At 42.0% G+C, this 21,117-nt stretch overlaps 1 protein-coding gene across 3 annotated transcripts in view; it reads right to left on the bottom strand.

The window, feature by feature from the left end:
• The window catches only part of STAU2 (staufen double-stranded RNA binding protein 2), a 332,823-nt gene that overhangs the window by 33,646 nt on the left and 278,060 nt on the right, over positions 1 to 21,117 (bottom strand). The gene's annotated exons all lie outside the window — the stretch shown is intronic.

Below are 21,117 nucleotides of genomic sequence, written 5' to 3'. Positions count from 1 at the left end.
TTAAAATGCCACACATACATAAAACTGTGTTTTGCTGCACATGCCAAAATATTAAACAGTAACTGTGATATGACACCAACTGGACAAATTTAAAATTTGTGGAACCCTGAAGAATTATATTTCTTCTTGGATTATCTGATTGCTGATTTCATTCGCAGCTATAACCTAATTTTTACAATGTGAAGTGGGCCTACCTTCAACTCACATAGTTACTTTTGCTTCTTGATAATATTACCATAAAACTGAATTTGAGAGACTTCTTTTTGTGATCTGTGTATCTGTATGGAGGGATGTTTTCTCAGTCCCTGAATCAGAGGTGGCAACAGACAAGGGCAGGGAAGATTAGGAATCGATGGAATGGGGTCCTAGGTCACTCTATTCCAACAGGACATGCCAATCATTTATCCATCCACTCTGTTCTTCAACACAGAAATAGCAATAACAGACCATGATGACATCTTCCATTTGAATGGCATTTTACATTTTCTTATTTTTAAAGAGAGAAGAATAAGAGTATTAGGCAAGGGAAAGACTAATGAGGGCATTCTTTCAAGCGGCGATTAATATGTATGGTCTGTAGACGTATATTCACACACACAGATCATGGCTTTAAATGACTTTATAGTAAAGCCACAGTAGGACTGTGCCCCTCCACAGGACAATGGTTGCCCAGTGAGAGCTGCAGCCTATGCAGATCTGGGAAGTGATGGCTGTGGAGCCGTCGAGTGGTTCTCCCACCACTAGGAGAGAGGTGGTTTAGGCAGGACCTTGGAGTCCAAGCCCAGCTCATGCTTAGAGATAGGATTCAGCTTCAACTGGAGACGGAAACATTTAGCCAGTTCATCCTACTCAGTGTTTGCGGCATGACTCTAGAATTCTACCATGTGCAAGCTTACCAAAAACATGCCTTGGTGCAGGCAGAAGGGCCATCTGGATCCCATCTCCTCATACAAAGGTGCAGGTCACAAAGCCTACTGCCTGCTCTGCTTGCGCTGGCTCTGAGACTCACAGCTATCTAATGGTAGGGAAGTTTACACTTGCAAAGGCTCAGGAAGGAGAGGTCGTGAGGTTGATTTGGGGAACTTAGCAACTTGGTCTCTGGTCAAACTACTACTCTTTCAGGGGCTGTGTGGCCAGGGCGGAGGGTTTGGGAGCCAGGAGTACAGGTTGGGAGTCAAAGGCCATCGTGTTTAGGAGGCTCACTGTTGCTGCAGCAGACACTGACAGCAGACCTCCCTTGACCTAGAGAGAAAGTGGGACCTGTCCCCATTGGGCTCTGGGGCAGCCTCAGCTCAGGGCAGGCCAGAGCAACCCAAACCAGGAGTATAAGGTATGTTCACAACCCCCAGAGACAGGCCCAGGGGTGCTCTGTGCCTCTGCTGAGGTTATTCCCTGTCCTTTAAAGGCCCTACCCTCTTATCTTCAGCTGAAAAACCACCGTCATTTCCTCCCCTAAAGTGCTCCCCAAATTTTGTGTCTGCCTTTGCACTTCTAGAATGCTTTGCCCATATATCTGTTATAGTTTTTTGTTGTTGTTGTTGTTTTTTAATCAGACCGATATGTGAGACTACAACGTGTCTCTGTATACCACCTGGCCATGACCAAGGGGCGTGATGTACATATCTCTCTAGCCCCAACACAGAACCTAAAACATAGTAGATGTTCAATACATATTAGATGGATGGATGGATGGGCGGATGGATGGACGGATGGACGGATGGACAGATGGATGGATGAGAAGCTGAGGCTTAGTGTCTGAGTGTGTCATCCAAATCAAAGTTCACTGGCTGTTTTTAGAGTTTAAGAAGATGGGTTAAATGTCTAGGCCCATGTCAGAAAGGATCCATGTACTGGCACAAATGAATGACGATGGGACATGCTCTCCAGTGGGCAGACTCAGGCTCAGCAGCGAGACAAATACCCTTAAAATCTTCAGATCTGTGAATAGCATGTGTTTCTATCTTGTTGTGGAGCATTGTTCAGTTAAAAACCAAAAGCCAAACAGGGCATAAATAAATGTGCCACATGAGATTAGGCACAAAAGGGCAATCTAAAATATACAGTGTGGTCTATTTAAAACAGGTCCCAGTTCATGATATAGAAGACTTTAAATAGGGGCGCTTTAAAATAGGTGAGCCTAAATTAATCCAGTGTAAGAAATGGAACCTCTCATCTTGCATTACATGGAGAAAGAATAACTGAAATCTGCCCAGAGTTATCAATCATTCATTCAGTCAGGTATCTTTTGAACACCTAAGTGTACAATATAGTCCTTGCTTCAAGGAAGAAGTAAATAAATTGGAAATGTGGACATGAAAGAGGAAGAGTTTGCTAAGTGGGAGGCAGAGGGAGCAGGTGCTCCTCATGGCAGGAAGGGAGGGGGCAGAACAGTCCCGCTGTGGAGGCAGGAATGGGCATAGGGCCCATATTCGGAGGTCTTGGGGAGTTTCTCTTGCATTCTGTCTTACCAGATAATTATTCTCTTCCTACCGTTCCTATGTGGGTTACTGGGGCTGATAACATTCTCTATGTTTAGAGCCACTGATATTTTCTCTATAACGACATATTTTTCAAGTATGGAAAAATGTATATGCAAACACATTTGGGCATCTATTTAAAAATGGAAACAGTACAGGGGCTGCTAGATTCAAATTCCAGGAGTTGTACAGAACATTTTATTGAGTAGTGAACACACACAGTGTACCGAGTAACAACATTTACCAAATGAAACCAAGGTCTCTTAATGTTCCCAAATCTTTGATTCTCTGATACAATAAATATATTGCTACTCAAACATTCTTTTAGCCCTGACATCTTTAACTTGCACTGGTAATTGTTTGAAGTTGAGTTTTCCTCAGGACATATTATATCCATGAATTAAGATTTTTTTCATAATCCGCTGGCCTTTTCTAGCTCATCAAGGGCACTGAAAGGGATAGAAACGATGACTGTGCAGTCAGATATCTGTTTTCCAATGGAAAATGGCAAGAATACTAAAGAGATCTACCTCAGCTTAGAAATACACAAAAAGAAATTTCAACAACCAAAAACCACCTCCCTTCAGATGTTACTATCTAAATGACAATCAACAATCCAATAGGCTGTAGGTTGGCATCCAACCCCAGGCCCTTGGAGGCTGCAGCCCTCCCAAGGACCCCATTCGGATAAGGGCCAACATGTCTGCTGCCAGGGGCTGTGTGGCCTCCACGCTCTTACATGCGTACTTGAATCTTCATCTCAAATGGACCACTTAGGCTTAGGCACCCTCTCATATTTCCATTGGTGGTGATGTCATAAGGGAATTTCATTTTATACTTTCCAGCCTAAGAGATTTGGTACAAAAAAGATATGCTGCCAAAATAAAAAGATGGGGGAGGAAAAGAACATCTCCCACGTCCCTGTGATGCTAAGGCTTTGCTCAGAATTTATTTAAATCTGGGTTTTAAATACCATTCTTAGTTTTTTCTTTGGTGTAATATTTGTATTTGTCTGACTTTCCTCTCCATTGAAGTATCCCCATTTTAGCTGTTTTTATTCACATAATTTTCATTAGGATAGGCATGATATGCAAAGTACCTACCAGGCAGGGAGTGCATGGGCACCAACCGAGCAGAACTAATTGCCACCCTGGGCTGGGGCAGAGCCTGAGATACTCCCTTGTTGCACTGGGTGTGACCCCTTGAGTAGCTGGGTCTTGTGGAGGTGAACGGGGTCTCAAGAGAGGGACCTAGGCATGGGGTTGGTGGAGGGCACTGAGGACTTAAGGCCATAGCTACTTACCAATAGCAGATATTGGCAACATGGAAGTATTTCAATATTTTAACAACCTGTATGGGCATACTAAGGCACACTAACACCAACCTGCTGAATATCGCTCCCATTGAGATCTACCCTTAAATTTCATTCCTAAATTTGACTTTTAAAATTTCCTACCCAGGAACCTCACAGAAAGAACTAATTCATTAAAATTCTCAGCTTTACTTCCATAAAATAAAATTGGCCCTAGGATTGATTTGCAATTTTGGTTTTCACCATTATGGTTTTCCTCGTTAGACGATTCAGCTTCATGATAATGTATTTGAATCTCATGGTTTCCACTTTGATCCCTGTTCAGTATTATTCTAAGAAATCCAGGAATCGTACTCTCATTCCTTCTTTCATTTAATGTACAAACACCTTTTTACTTTATCAGTTCTTTGGGCGTAATCCTGTCTATGAAGTTTACAGAAATAAGAAAGAGAAAAAGCCTGAGGTTTCAGTAACAGTTGCCAGACATTCTCTCCCAATACTCGTCAAGCGAGGCTCAAGGAGAAAGCTAAAAAACTGAGAACACCAACAAAAACACCCCCCAAGTAGCCACAGTGTAGAAGCTTCTTTTAAAAAATATTCACTAACTGGAATATTATCTCTAACTGCAAAAAAAACGTGGGCTGCTTCTTCTTCTTCTTTTTTTTTTTTTAACGTTGGCTTATTCTGAACCCATTCAAAGATATGAGAAAGTTACCTCTTGTTACATGAATCTGATTCTTGTCATGTATATTCTCCAAAGGGGAAACCAACATTTTATCCAGATATATTTGGAACCAAAGTGGTGTAAACCAAGCTCTGAATACAGAAAGAACAGGAAGAAGTTGATGCTGGTCAGTGGGTGGCACTGGAGAAGGACAGTAACACTTGACATTAATTATACATTGCCCCATCCGATCCTAGTCAGGGTATTTGCCAAGAAGTTCTTATATTCCTGTGGCCAGGGAACAGGGCCACACTAGAGTTTCGTGGAAAACAACAGTGCATTATAAAACATTTAAATCACTCCAACTCCTTACAATGACTAAATAACCTGACAAAATTATTTCATTGAATGGAAGCCTACTTTCATGAAAGTAATCACATTTTCATCTTAAGGTTTTTTTTCAAAAAGAACTTTCCTATATTCATTTTTCTTTAACAACTAACGGCTGCTGTTTTAGTGTTAACCTGCCAAGGTTTTTATATTACTAAGGTAAACGCAGAGACGTAATTTGAAACAGAATAATAACATTTAAGGGACGCTGTTACTTTGAGAGTGTATAGTCACAGAAGAGAAGCCAAGAAACCAAGCTCCTCTTCTAACATGAAGAATAAATTCCTAGTGAATACAGACAATATGAACTATTTTGGATAGGCTTTATTATTAGATTTGCACCAAAAAAGCTATACTTTTCCAGTCTATAGAAATAGCTTTTGAGAATACATTTTCCATATAGAAATCAGAAACCCCTAAATACATGCTGAGAGCCATCTTGAACGTCCGAACTTTTTAAAAGGGGAACTTTACATGGCTGGGAAGCGCTCTGGTTTCTGGAGCTGCGCTTTTACCCTTCACCCTGTCAGGAAGCGGGGCCTCCTGTGTGAAGTCGCCTCTCATTGAGATGATCCCCTCCGCGAAGACCTCAACCAGCAGTCCTACCATGCGCAGAGCTCCCACTGAAATCAAAACCCAACCTCAAGCTCACGCAGCTCCGCCTCCACATATCGTCACATCCCACACATGCTGCTGTCATCACACCCACGCTGTTGTCACAACACCCAACGGGCTGTTACTAAGGGCCCTGGCATGCTGCTGAATATATGCATTCAACAGGAATTTTCAAAACATATTTCAGGAATACTTGTCCTTGGTTCCGCATCTTCATCTGCTCAATGCAGCCACTGTCTCTGGAAGGAGCAACTCCTATCGGGCACGGCTCCTTTGACTCTTGGGGCCTCCTGCGTCCCCAGGCCCAGCCGTGAATACACAATGGAGATCAGAGGAATGCTGCAGGAGGAATCTAGGGCAGTGCTTAATTGGATCATTCCCCTTCTATTAGACCATTCATATAGGTCAGCAGATCTCACTTCATCCTCTCCCTCTACTCAGCAGCCAGCGGCTGCCAACCCAAGCTCAGACGCAATTCAAGTTATGTATCTGTATCTTCTTATGATTCCCAGGGTCTCAGCCTGAGGTACCTGACAAGTTATGTGTCTGGCAAAACATTCCTTCTAGCCTACAGAGTAGCTGTGGTCTCTATATTTAATGCTACAGAGTAGCTGTGGTCTCTATATTTAATCAAACAAAAACTAGAAGAAAATGGGGGCAGGAGGGCATTGTTGTTGTTGTTTTGATTAAAGTGGTTTGGGCGAGGTCATCTGTTCCAGGTTAGAGAAGAGAGATTATTTGACAGACAGCACAAATGACTGATTCAATACTTGGGGGCTCTTAATTCTTGTTAAACATGTATGGTGAATTACTACAGGGGATGAGAGAAGTTTTGAACAAGTTTAAACACATTTGATGATACCTAGCTTAAAAACTCCTTTTCACCTTTCCTGGAAATTGATGGGAGTACCCAACAGAGGTAAAGGATGGCTAAATAATAATTACATTGGGCTTTTGAGGAAAATGCCTAAGCGGCAGGGATGACTTGTTCTCTGCTAAGGCTCTGGGTACTCTTAGATCCATGGTCTTCTAGGCTCAAGCTGTCTTGTGCATTCTCTAGTTGCTTTGGAGGTCTCCATTTTGGTGACAACAGAGACGTTATCAGTTGCTTCTGGAATGACAGCCATAATTTTTTAGTGCCAGACACTATACACAGCTTTATTTTTATATTCTTCAAACCAAAGCCACAAGGAGCTCTAAGGCTGTCCTAACATTATCTTATGGTAGGTTGGTCACATCCTTCAGATTTCTCATACACTTCTGAGAGCAATTCATTCCAATGGTTTAGCCATTGACACAAGAACCAGCTTAAGACTGAGAGCCTGAACTGTAGCTCTGAGCTTCTGTTTCTGAGGTGTACCTGCTCCTCTCCTCTCTCCACAACTATTTTCCTTCTTTCATTTGACTTCAACCAACATTCACTGGGTAACTGTGTGCCAAGTTCTTTAGCATGTATTGGGTAGTGGGTGGTGATACAGGCTGTAGAGCCAGACCAACCTGGCCTGAAACCTGGCTAGGAGACACAGGGGAAGTTACTTTACCCCTCTAAGTCTCAGTTTCTTCAGTGACTATCCTCAAATGAGACAATGCACACAAAGTATTTAGCGGAGTGCTTGGCACACAGGAGATGTGCAGGACATAGTAGCTCTCACTATTACACAGATATACACGACAGATCACAAACAGCTCATGAGCTAAGCGGGAAGGAAAACACTACAGGCCATCTCAGTATTTCCTAGTAAGGGCTAGTTTCAAAGGAGTATTAATTATTCCAGCCTTAGTAAGTGGGTAGGTGGAAGATGGGGCTCAGAGGAGTAATACAGGAAATGATTCCTGAGCTATGCTTTATTGGATAAGTAGTGGAAGCCATCCTCTGCGGTTTGAAAGACCATCACAAACCTTGTAGAGTCATAAGTAACATGGCAAATATGAGGTGACTTTGGAAGTTCCACACCATTTCTTCTATGTATTAAATGCACATGCTAAGGAGAGGATACCACTTGTATCATGTCACGCTGGTGGCAGCAAAGAGGCCAACAGAGAGCATAAGCACAGGCACAGCAGCAAGTAGGAGGAGGATGGAGACTGTGTAGGAGGGAGAGAATGAGGTGGGGAGAAGCAGAAGCCGGGCAGGAACGCAACCGCGGGCTTTCACCAATCTGTGGAATGTAGGGGAACTCAAACTCAGAGCCTGCAGGGATGGAACTGGACAGTCCCCAAGAACTCTGCACTTGGGACTCTGCCCAGCCATGTGGCCACACCCAGGGCCCCAGCTCTCTGGTTCCCAGAAGCTCTGCCCGGGCTCTTCCCCTTTGTCAATTCAATCTTCCTGCTTCGTCTGCTTCGATTACCTAAGCCACGCCTGCCACATCACCCCGTCTCTCCATCTTTTCTCTTATCACCCTCCATATATAATGACTTTTTGTTCACATCTATTAGTAAAAAAATTTTTCACTTAATTAATTAATTAATTAATTTAGTCTTGAGGCAGAGTTTTGCTCTTGTCGCCTGGGATGGACTGCAGTGGGGTGATCTCGGATCACTGCAACCTCCGCCTCCTGGGTTCAAGCTATTCTCCTGCCTCAGCTTCCTGAGTAGCTGGAATTACAGGTGCCTGCCACCACACCCAGCTAACTTTTGAATTTTTTTTTTTAGTAGAGACAGGGTTTTCCCATGTTGGCATGTTGGCCAGGCTGGTCTCAAACTCCTGACCTCAGAAGATCCACCTGCCTCAGCCTCCCAAAGTGCTGTGTGAGCCACCACACCTGGCCTATTTTATTTTTTTGACAGGGTCTCGCTCTGTCACCCAGGCTGGATTTTAGTGGCATGATCACGGCCCACTGCAACCTCCGCCTCCTGGACTCAGTGGATTTTAGTGGCATGGTCACGGCCCACCAAAACCTCTGCCTCCTGGACTCAGTGGATTTCAGTGGCATGGTCACGGCCCACCGCAACCTCCGCCTCCTGGACTCAGTGGATTTTAGTGGCATGGTCACGGCCCACCAAAACCTCCGCCTCCTGGACTCAGTGGATTTTAGTGGCATGGTCACGGCCCACCACAACCTCCGCCTCCTGGACTCAGTGGATTTTAGTGGCATGGTCACGGCCCACCGCAACCTCCGCCTCCTGGACTCAGTGGATTTTAGTGGCATGGTCACGGCCCACCGCAACCTCTGCCTCCTGGACTCAGTGGATTTTAGTGGCATGGTCATGGCCCACTGCAACCTCCGCCTCCTGGACTCAAGCAGTTCTCCCACCTCAGCCCTCCCGGTGGCTGGGACCACAGACATGCACTACCATGCCCGGCTAATTTTTGTATTTTTTTTTTTTTTAATAGAGAAAGGGTCTCCCCATGTTGCCCAGCATGGTCTTGAACTCCTGGGCTCAAGCGACCCTCCTGCCAGGCCTCCCAAGGTGCTGGGATTACAGGCGCGAACCACCGCACCTGGTCAATAAGACATTATAAACCTAAAAAATATGTAAAAGATTTTCCTTATTCCTGCTGCATCTATGCACTTCAAGCCTTGACTATATTGTGATATGCCAAAATATGTGTCTTTAGTCAAATTTAGTGTCTTTATGATACCTAGTATTAAAAAAAAGACAACTTCTTTGAGTGCCTTTAGGGTATACACAACAAAGACTCTGGGATTCCAGAGGGTGTAGCCAATGATGGTGAAGAAACCTTCTCTGAACATGTTTTTGCAGAATAATGACTTTGAAGGCAGTCATGTGAAGAGGCAATGGGAAAGCCCCTTTTTCTTCCTTCCAGGATGCCTGCCCGCCCACCTCCCCACTGGCACTTCCTGAGGCACAGTGGAGAAGCAGAATCTGGTAGACTTGGGTTTGACCCCTGGCTGTGTGATCATGGACAAATTATTTAGCAGTTATGACACTTACTAGAGAGTGACAAGATGAACACTTTCCAGTTTTATCTGACTTTGTACCTTCAACGCAATATGCTGGTCTTTGGGAATGAAAATGGCCATAGACCTTGTGCATGGCAATGGGCATGTGCTGGACTTTCGCTGGTCTATTTTTACTTTCTTTTGACCTGCCTCGAACTGGTGAAATACAAATTAAAAACAGCTTTTATAACAATGTTGTCCAGAAAAATTGTATTCCCCATATCTACTTCATTTCCTGTGTGCCAGTTCTGAAGAGTAAATATGGTTTCTATATGAATTTCTGAGTACTTGTTCATAAAGGATATTGCTTCATAAGAAAGACTACAGAAAAATACATCACCGTAATGATTATGGAAGCTGATGTTACTAATGTTACAGTTCAGGTTGCTAAGTCTTTCTAAGTGCTCAAGGCCTTAGTCTGATGCTCTTTGCTACAGGTTTACTGACTGATGTGCACAACATTTGGACCCTTACTTTTATGAGAAGAATGTTCAGAAAAAAAATCAAGGTACATCTACTTCATGTGGGAAGGAGGCTTTCAAACAGGTAATTTCCTCTAGACCTGGTTTATCCTATATCTGGAATGAATAAATTTCATTTTTGTAAAATGATTTCTGCTCAGTAAGCAACCACGAGGAATATTCATGAGCTGTGGGATGCAGGACAAGATAAGGACAGTACCTTATGTCTCCTGGAACTGACTTTGAGGGATCTTTCATTTTCACCTTCCACATAGATTTGCTCACCTTGTGTGTACTGAGAAGGAAGCGGGGTTGGAGGCTACAAAAGACTTCAAAGTGGCGTTAATACGTCATAATTCTTCTCACCGAAGGCCAGATTTATTAGGAAACATATTTAGTACACCTATTTTTTTCCTTTTAGTAAAGAATTTGGATTTTGAGACAACAGTTTACAATGCGCCTGATAATCTAGCAATTTCTAGCTTTTGAATGAATTTTTCCAGGATATTGCCTGAAGTAAAGGGCCCTGTTTTTTGTTTGGTTTGTTTTGGATTTGTCTTTTTACGCACAACTCCTAAGAAACAGGTTGGCAGATAGATCAAGTAGAACCCAGTTTTGAGAGGCTCCCCAATCTTCTAAGCTCATGTCAAGCTAGAAAATTTGTTCTCAGAAGTCTCCATTTTCCCTCAGAATCGTCTCTGAATGAAGGTCCTTGCGGCTGCTTACTGTTCTTTTAGAGGGTGACACCTATTCTCTATTCTCCTTCACTTTGAATATCATTTTTCAAGCTTTCTGAGAAGCGCTGTTACACTTCTATGAAGAGACTCCAACTGCCAATCTTGAAATATTCTTTGAAACCAGTAACACCAGGTGCTCTGTTCAAGAAGCAAAGGAGGCAGCTCCATATAATATACAATGCAGCATTTGTTCGCAGGCAGCGTTGGATTTAAATACACACACACAGAGACGCGTATGTGCACGCGTGCACACACACACACACACACACACACACACACTGCAGCCTTAATAGCTCAATGTTTCTCTTGAAACACTCCAAAGGTTTCAGGAAATGCAAGGAAACTTTCAAAAACAAAGTGTAAAAAAAGGGAAACAGAATAATCAAAGGAAAGATTAAAAAAGGAATCCAAATTGAATATAGCTTGTAATAACATGCTTAACAGAAAGGAAGTTGGGAGGTTAGATGAAGTTATATCACCAACCTGCAAATAAAAATGATCTCTTTCAGAATGATTAAAGATCTATTCCTTGTAAGCAATTTTAGAGGCATGGATTTGTTTTGTGATATCATATTAAGAAGATACAGCTAAAATGAGGTCATTGCCCAATAGAGGATGCCACCATTTACTCAGCATAATTTATGTATGAAACCAAAAAACATATAAGAATAAACAGCAACATGATGTTCTGTACTCTTGCTGAGAAAATACTTATTTTCGTTTTGAGTTTTTAGACAGTCTTACTCATCAAAAAGCAGAAAAATGCAAAGGAGAGAAGTCAGGTGAAAGAAATGAGCCCACCCCGGCCCACACTGACAGCTGAGCTGGGCCCCTCAATTTCCCAGCGCCGGAGGCAGTGTGGCCAAATAGCGCTGGGGTATCATCTTCGTGCTCAAGAGTCATTTCCATTTCTTTTGGATGCCTATTTTGTGTTTTCTAGCACATGCAATAATATCATAGTAAGTATTTAACAGCATTTTTTTACCACAGTTCCTTTACAATATCCTAGAATATCCCATCATCCTTAATTTCTATATTTAATAGGAATGTTTTTGACTACAAAATATGTTACACTCATTTTCTTTGTTAGTAGAGGTATTAGAATGCCTCATGTATTACTGTATTTCTTAATTATGTCTTCAAACTGATTATCTCTTTCTAACTAGGCTTAGGTGGCTGCATATAATTTTTTGTTTGGGATCATTAACTTCCCTCTATGCTTTTACAGGAGAGTGTTTTTAACCTCCTTCTGCTCCTAACTTTCCCCAGGTGTGACCGTTTTGAGTTTGTTGTGACTGATGCTGAACACCAATCATTCTATGTCTCCATCACTGGCTTGCTTGGCTGGAATTCTTGTAACTGTGTGTGCTCACTGGTGTGTGCATGTGCATTGCTTGATTAGACCATACAGGACTTAGTGTCCCCTTCCCTTGTTGTCTTTCATTCTATTGCAGCCTATTTCTCACCCCTGTTTTCATTTATTTATTTACTTATTTTGAGATGAATCTCACTCTGTTGCCCAGGCTGGAGTGCAGTGGTGCGATCTCAGCTCACTGCAACCTCTGCCTCCTGGGTTCAAGCGTTTCTCCTGTCTCAGCCTCCCAAGTAGCTGGGATTACAGGTGCACACCACCACGTCCAGCTAATTTTTGTATTTTTAGTAGAGACGGGGTTTTGCCATGTTGGCTCAGCCCTGTTTTCAAAGGCAGTATATGCTGGTGTAGGGTCATGCCCAGATGCTCTCATCTTAAACTCTTGACTAATTCATCGAACACGAGCAATGCATTCTTGCAGTTTAGGATAGCACACTTGTAGACCTCACAAATGTAAATGGCAGCCCATACATTACATTCCTTTAAGTCAAAATACCATGGTTCAATCTTAGAACTGGTTTTCTGGGTTTTAGACTCATGGAGTTACCCACTCATCTTTATTATTTTCAGGTTCTATTCATTTTTAGTGTGGCTAGAAACTGGAGTTCTGTGTCTTTAAAAAAATAATCCCTGGCCTTTGTAATAAAATTCCTCTGGAGGAGAGGTGAAAGGGCTTGAGCAACGCCTTTCTCCCCTCTGGCTTATTAGAGAGGATGAAGGTTTCTAGGCAGGATGAAAGAAATAATCCAGGAAGGAAGCCAGGAAGAAAAAGGGGGTGGAGGTAAACTTAAACCAGTGTCAAGAGGTTGGCGAATGGAAGAATGTGACACAGAAAAGGGGGAACGGAGAAGCCACTTTGATAAATCTCACCATCCTTCCTCAAAGGCCTGTTTCAAAGGCTTCTTCCCGTGGAGTTGCCCCGGACTTTCCCACTCTCTCACTCTCCCACCTCATGTGAGCCTCCACTGGAACCCCAGAACGTTTTATCTACATCTCCCTTACAGCCCTCACCAATTTCTACTTTGTGCTGTGAATATTTATGTGACTTCCTGTAAGCCCTCCACTGACTCGCCATTTAATAAACCATTATTGAGCACCTCTCTGGGTGCCGGGCACTTTGCTAGATGCCAGGGATACACAGATGGTTGTGGCACCGCCCCAGCTCTCAGGAGCCTCCCAGTCTTGGCCTGGCTCTGGTCTACACCACCAGGCCCACTGTCCATTGCGCCCACCATGGCCTGTCGGTGCAGTCTCCCATGCCTGAAATGGCCTTCCTCTCCTTTTCTCGTTTGTCTTTCAAGGCCTTAGACATAAACTCTTCAGGAAGGTTTTCTGAACTGTTGAGCTCCTATAGAATATGCACACACCTCTTTCAGCACTTCCCATAAATTGACATCTTCCATTTACAAGTCTATCTCTGCCAGTGGACTCAGGGCAGAAGTCTCACTTTCTAATCTTTGATTCTCCAACTTCAAGAGCACTGCCTGTTCCATGGTAGATAGCCACTAAATATTAGTTGAGTTAATAATTGATTAGTTCTTCTCACACTGTCCCTCTAAGGTGGGGTGGGAAAGATATCGCTTGTCCCCTTTTACAGGTAGGAAAACAAAGGGGCAGAGAGCACCAATAACTTGCCTCCAAATTTAAATGATGGTAGAGCCAGACAAGAAGCCATGTCTGCTCTATCCTCCAGGTTAAACAGATCTGCTATTAGAAAAAGGTGTACCTGTTTCTCCTGTGTCCTTTTGGAAAGTGTGTCTGGACAGAGACTGAGCAGAAGGACTGGGTAAGGAGACAGGGGACAGATGTGGTAGGAGGTCTATTCAATAAAAGAGAGGTCACTGAATCACAACCACTTCTTGTCTCTAAAGAAGACAGGCTGGGGGTTAATGCTGCTGCGTGGATTCTATCCACAGTCAATTCAAGAAAGAAAAAGAATGTGGGTGAGGAAAACAAGGCTGAAAAGCAGATTAACAAGTGGCTGCTACTGGATAAGAACGCACACAAAAAAATCCAGACAGAGGGCACCTGGGGAGAATCAGATTAAACCTCGAATTAGAGCGAGGCTGTTTCACAAACAGCACTGTGACCCAGGAAATATGGGAAACCGCTAAGCAGATTTATGAGTGAGTTTCTAATTGATGTGGCTTTTAAATGTGCAGATATATTTTTGTTTTATATAAGGGTAAACAAAAGGCAGCACAAGCAGTGGGAGGGGCCTGATTGATCCATCTGAAGCGAGAAGCCCTGGATTTAGGTCTCTCAAAATGTACACGCTCTGTGACTTGGGCAAGTGACTCAGCTTCTCTGAACCTTAGTTTCTTTTTAAACAGTGGGTAAAGGTGATGCTTTTGCAGGGATGTGGTGAGGATCAACTCTTCTTTACACTAGTGAATTCAGATTTGTTTTTCAAATGACTACATTCAGGGTTGGATTAGGTTGTTGGCCAGCTTTCTCAGAGGCTTCTAGGCAGATGTGTCTTCATGTCTCCTTGGGAAGGCTTCAGTCGTGTGGCTATCCCTGACTGCAAGGGAGCCTGGGAAAAAGATCCCCAGTTTTGCTTTTCCCTTGGTTTGGCCTCTATAAAGGGAAGAATTTAAGGCAGAAGAGAATTAGTAAAAGCTTTGGATTAGTCAACATAGGCTACAATACCCAATACAGGGTAGCAACAGCATACGTGTATCTGCACAGAAGAAATGGATTATGAGACTAATAAAGCAAAGCAGTAGGCTGGGGAAGGTGAATCTAATTAAATAGTAAATTAAAAGTAGTAGAGGCTGGGTGCAGCGGCTCTCGCCTGTAATCCCAACAGTTTGGGAGGCCTAGATGGGAGGATTGCTTGAGGCCAAGAGTTCAAGACCAGCCTGGGCAACACAGCGAGATCCTGTCTCTACAAAAAAGATTTTTTGTTTTGAAATTAGCTGGGTATGGTGGTATGTGCCTGTAGTCCCAGCTACACTGGAGACTGAAGTGGGAGGACTGCCTGAGTCCAGAAGCTTGTGGCTGCAATGAGCTATGACTGCACCACTGCACTCCAGCCTGGGCAGCAGAGTGAGATCCTGCCTCTAAAAAAATTAAAAAAAAAAAAAAAAAAATAGAGATAGTGCTGTGAAGAGCCCAGTAAGAAATTACTGAAGCAGTGCCACTACTAGTTTCTAGGAAAAATAACACATAGGCATGTTTCCTGCAAAACTGAGTAGACATTGAGTTACTTTTTAGGGTCTCCCTTTTCCATCATCTGATATTAGCATTTGCTTTTTATGTCTTCTCTTTAACCTCCACTCCCCTCCCCAAATCCTAATGGTTTTTAGTTCCTCTAAATCAGTACTCCCTAATGCTACTTTATAGTGAACTTGATTTTCTAAGGTTTTTTTTCTCTTTCTTTCCCACAATAACTCAACTGTCTTATATTTAATTTTCTCAGATTCTAATTCTCTTTTTCTCTCTTTTTTTTTTTTTTTTTTTTTTTTGAGACAGAGTCTCACTCTGTTGCCCAGGCTGGAGTGCCATGGCACAATCAGGGCTCACTGCAGCCTTGACCTCCCAGGCTCAAGCAATCCTCCAGCCTCGGCCTCCCAGGTAGCCAGGACTACAGGCACACACTAATATTTATTTTTTTTAATTTTTATGTTTTTTAGTAAAGACGGCATTTTACTATGTTGCCCAGGCTGGTCTTAAACTCCTGGACTCAAGCGATCTGCCTACCTAGGCCTCCCAAAGTGCCAGGATTACAGGCGTGAACTACTGTGCTTGACCTCAGATTCTAATTCTTGATTCCTGCTTCTGTAATTAAAAAAAAAAAAGGCTGGCCATGGTGGCTCACACCTGTAATCCCAACACTTTGGGAGGCTGAGGTGGGTAAATCACCTGAGCTCAGGAGTTTGAGACCAGCCTGGCCAAGATGGTGAAACCCCGTCTCTACTAAAAATACAAAATTAGCTGGGCATGATGGCAGGTGCCTGTAATCCTAGCTACTTGGGAGGCTGAGGCAGGAGAATCGTTTGAGCCCAGGAGGTGGAGGTTGTAGTGAGCTGAGATTGCGCCACTGCACTCCCGCCTTAGCAACAAGGGCGAGACTCTTATCAAAAAAAGAAAAAAAAAAAAAAAAAAAAAAAGAAGAGAGAAATTCACATTAAGATGTAGGCAGGTTAACACTCTCTTATAATACTTGCATTTAAATAGTTCATTGTACGATAGAACCAGTGGAAGAGGGACTTTCAGATCACTTGAAATTTGTCAGATATTACATACCTACATTGTTTGAACTAAATGCTAACCCTGTTAACAAAACCCAGGAGTGGAGGTGCAGGAAGGGAATGCAGAATGGATTTGCCTTTCATCAGTGTATGGTGTGATAGGACAGGGCGATAGTGTACTAGAATTGGGTGGAGAGGGACAAATCTGTCAAAACATGGGAAGAAAAACTGATGTGCTAAGAAGAGATGACATTACGTTTAAAGTAAGGCTTCATGAAAAGCTATACAGTTGGGTAACACCCAATCAAAATAGTGCCGCTAATGGCCTAATGATGAGCATGGAGATATAACTGTGAATTATACATGGTTACTGAGGGAGGGGAGTGGGTGTAGAGAAAACAGAACTGGGGGAGGTATATTAAGGGTAAATGAAAAGTTGGCCCCACATAAACCAGGCGAAAGTTACAAAAAATGCCTTTGCTTTGCTTATTTTTCAGTAAAATATATTATTTTTTTCTCCTGGGTGTTTAACTGTAAGTGTGCGCTATTAGAAAACCATCAATAAAAAAATTGATAAATGAGGGAATAATTACTTAAAATATAAAATAATTACCAGCTTTACAAAAGAATTTTCTAGGCCCGGCGCGGTGGCTCAAGCCTGTAATCCCAGCACTTTGGGAGGCCGAGACGGGCGGATCACAAGGTCAGGAGATCGAGACCATCCTGGCTAACACGGTGAAACCCCGTCTCTACTAAAAAATACAAAAAAAACCTAGCCGGGCGAGGTGGCGGGCGCCTGTAGTCCCAGCTACTCGGGAGGCTGAGGCAGGAGAATGGCGTGAACCCGGGAGGCGGAGCTTGCAGTGAGCCGAGATCCAGCCACTGCTCTCCAGCCTGGGTGACAGAGCGAGACTGCGTCTCAAAAAAAAAAAAAAAAAAAAAAAAAAAGAAAAGGAAGGAACAAAAGAATTTTCTTCAAGGCTTAAGTGCCATTTAAAAATAATGTTCAACATGCCAAAGAATTTTTTTTTTGCATATAGTACAAACTTTAAAGAATTCTATTTCATAAAGTAAGGCTGACTCATATAATAGAGACATAAAAGTTGCAGTGGATTTAGTTCAGCATTAAAAAAGCAAAAAACATACACTGCTAATAGATAAAGGAGACAGAGAAACGCAACCCACCTTTGGCTGTATTAAGGGGTCGTTTTATATGTTGTGCCAGTAAGCTCCTGTTTCACCAAGAAGAATTCATTAAGTGAGAGCAAGTCAATGAAAATGAGCCTTATTAAAAAAGAACTGATGTAATTAAAGGTATTGGTGAAAACTAGCTCAGTTATAAAGGGGAAGTGACTCAGCAGCAAATTTAAGAAATGAAACCATATACCACAGAATCTTTTCCCAGTTTTAAGTTATTTCAGAAAAAAATGTAATACTCCACACAATAGCCACGGTGCATGCCAGCATGGAGGAAGAAGTGCTTATATAAAACTGTCACTCTTCACATACTAGTGAATTACAGCATTTATGTGCTGGCAGGCTGAGCAGTCAATGAGGACAGTAAGAAAGCCTGAGACTCAGGCTGACGCAACTTCAGATGGGCAGCGGTGACTTTCATCAGTGCTGTTCTGCATGGTACAGTCTAAATGAGAATATGTGACCTCTGAAATACTTAGAGCTGTATACTGGGGAAAATATGCCTAAGACTCTTTGAGCATCCCAGATCCAACAATATTTCTGTGGAAAAAATGTATAGGTAAATCGAATGATAGAATATCCATAGCAGAATGGCTGTGCAATACGGTTTTGAAAAAGAATCATCCTATCCAAGTTTATGTGGTCTTAGTCACATGGCCTGAATATGGGACAAAAATCCACACGCCTCAAGTCCAAGCAATGTGCACACTGGGCATTTTTGCAGACCTCAGATATATGGATATGTGACGAAGCCAGAGGGCTGTGTGAGGACTGGCACCTTCTTCCCCAGGAAGCCCTCAGCTTAGTGTTGTCTTGTGATCTGAACATTGGCCTGGAAGACAGAGAAACGGCCAGAGGCTTGGATTTGCCAGTGATGCCACATGACAAGCCACAGCCTAGTCTAACACCTCCTAATATAGCACCATCACAAGGATTAAGTGCTCACTAGCTAAAAAATAAAATTAAAAGGCGGATCTGAAGGTGCTTTGAGTATTAGAACACTTAGACCCACCTCACGCTCATGCCAAGGATGTCAGGCAGAAAACGGGAGGAGTGAAGAGGAACATTGTGATAAAAAAGGAGATGGAAGAAGGTTGGAAATTTCCAGCTACAAAATAATAAATAATCCATAGAAGAATAAGTTCCAAGTGGGCGGCGCTTTGCAAATGAGAATGTCATGTTTTCATACACTCTGTGATCCACATAACCTTTTTGCCCACCTCAGGGAGTTGCTAAGACCAACCAATGAAATATTGTCTGCAAGAGTGGTTTTTGAACTACAAATCCTTTAATAATTTGCTGTGGTATGTGGTCTAAATGGTTAAAAACAAAAACAAAAAAAACACACCAAAAAACACCACAAAACCTGGGAAGCTGGAAGAGGAATATCTGAAAATGGTTAGGCCTTTATCAAGTCCCTGGAGTCTGCAGGCATTTTCTTCTTGAAATGTCTGCCAACATGCATTGGAACTGAATATTCTGGGGTAATAAAAGGGATATTTCATCTTATAAAATGCAAATAAAAGTTGAGTGATCAAGTTTGGGGGATGGGTTACTTCATGATCTAATTACTGTTGACTTATTGTGATATGTAAGGAAAGAGCGCTAGAAAAAGTCTCGGTGCACCTGAAACTTTATCTTACCTAAAGAGTGGAAAGACCTTCAACACCTTCTACTCACAATCTGCTGCTCTATTAACAAAGAAAAGCAAAACCAAAGCCCACCACTTTCTATCTCTGAGCATTGTTCATGGTTGGCTGTCTCCGGGCTTTGTTCCATCACTCCTCAGGTAGAGGAGGTGTATTCTGTTCATCCTAATGGGTGTGTCTTTAGGGGGAGAAGAAAAAAAAGTAGGCTGGTTTGAATTTAAGTTAATCCCTGCCTTCTGATATTTATACAGCCAATTTTTGTTTAATCTTCCAACAGACAAGTAGCCTATATGCCAAAGTAGCAGAAAAGGCAACATTTAAAAAACGGGCCAGTCTCCTCAATAGAATTAGGTACACATGTTCACCAAAAGATAAAAATAACAGTGTATGTCACAATATTATTCAACATAGCTAAAATCTAGAAAGGATACATAAATTATGAGAGAGTCACATAACTGAATATTATATAGGCATGAGAAGAATAACCTGTGACTATAAACAGATACAATATTGAGTGAAAGAAACAGAAAACAGATTCAATATTGAGTCACCGATGAGTATTTACAGTAAGATTTCACTTATGCAAAGTATAAAAACAAACACCACTAAATTATGTTGTTGGGAGATAGAACAGTGGTGACCTTTGGGGAGGGGGTGTGACTGGAAGGGGATCATGGGTGGGGGCTTCTGGGAGGCTAGCATGTCTCCTGAGCAGGATACCGATTATACAGGTGTGTTCAGTTTATGAAAATACATTAAATGTACACTGATGTACACTTTTCTGCCGTATATTGTATTTCAGTGAGAAGTTTTTTAAAAAAAATGGAGTGGCCTTCTAAGTTGGCAGGATTCAGTTAGGCTTGCTTTGACGTGTGCTCTGAGGCCATCTGTTCTCAAACCTCCTGTTCCCACAGATCAGGATGCAGCTGAGGCACAGAAGCTTGATTTGCTTCGAGGCTTTGCAGCTGAGGCCCGGAACATATGAATGAGTATTTTACTCTTACTGTAAATCATGGAGTCAGTAAATAGATCTATAAATTCAGTGGATGCTATTTTAGTAATATGGATTTTGTTCCATTTTTGAGATGTCTTAAAAACCTTAGAGATTTCACATCTCCTGTATGAAAGAAATCTATAAAAATGGTCTATTGAATTTATTTAAGTCAACAAAGGATTTTCTTACTGATATGTGATCAGGGTCTCATTTAATACTAATTTAGAAGGTCCCTTTGGAAACAATCATGTTATGATTTTAACTCCCTCATTTTGTGGATCAGGAATCTGATACCCAAAGAGGTTAAATGATATGCGTGTATGGCCATGCAAATATTCCAAAGCAGAATATGGACTAGAATTCAGGTTCCCTAACTGCTAAACCAATTTACTTTTCATTCTAGCTTTCTGGCTCCCATGTTATTGTTGATTCACAGAATTATGAACAACTAAAAGAGATGATATAAAATTGACAATGTAACGACACTAAATGTTTACTTCATTGTGATATTCATATTTTCTAAAGAGCAGGGCCAATAAATTATGTGGCTCTGAGTAATTACTGATTTTTAGAAATTAGCTAACACCAGTTTAGAAATTAATACGTTAACAGTATCTTGAAAAAAATGGAATACTCTTATATTGGAAATTCTTGTTACCAATGGGAGCTATATGGGCACCTTTATTTTCTTATTCAAGAACATACCTTGTCAGAGGAGCACAAGCGACCTCAGACCAGCCAGAATAGAATTTATCAGGCCCTTCCACACACCTCTGAGGACATTTAGCTGAGATGAATCTGGTGTTATTATAGAAGTTCTTGCCTCGAGAACATTTGGATTATTTTTATCTTACCATGCTCTTTCAAGGACTATTTACTTGCTGTGGGTCATTTCTATTTGTAAATGGTAATAGTCACCTGAAATTGAAACTGTATTTACCCATGTCCATTCTGTTTCCAAGAATCTGGATTGCTCTAACTCACCTGCTATAGAACAAAAGAAATTCATTATTTTTCAACTGATTTACTTTCTGTATTATGGGTAATGGACTATGACTTTGTATTATGACCCTTATCAGATTAAAAATATGTTTCCTTGATCATGGCTGTATAACATTTATGGTCTGATTCAGTACGCTTCTAAT

The sequence above is a fragment of the Macaca thibetana genome, chromosome 8, assembly GCF_024542745.1.
Source record: "Macaca thibetana thibetana isolate TM-01 chromosome 8, ASM2454274v1, whole genome shotgun sequence".
NCBI lineage: Eukaryota > Metazoa > Chordata > Mammalia > Primates > Cercopithecidae > Macaca > Macaca thibetana.
This window is presented reverse-complemented; position numbering and strand designations above follow the sequence as displayed.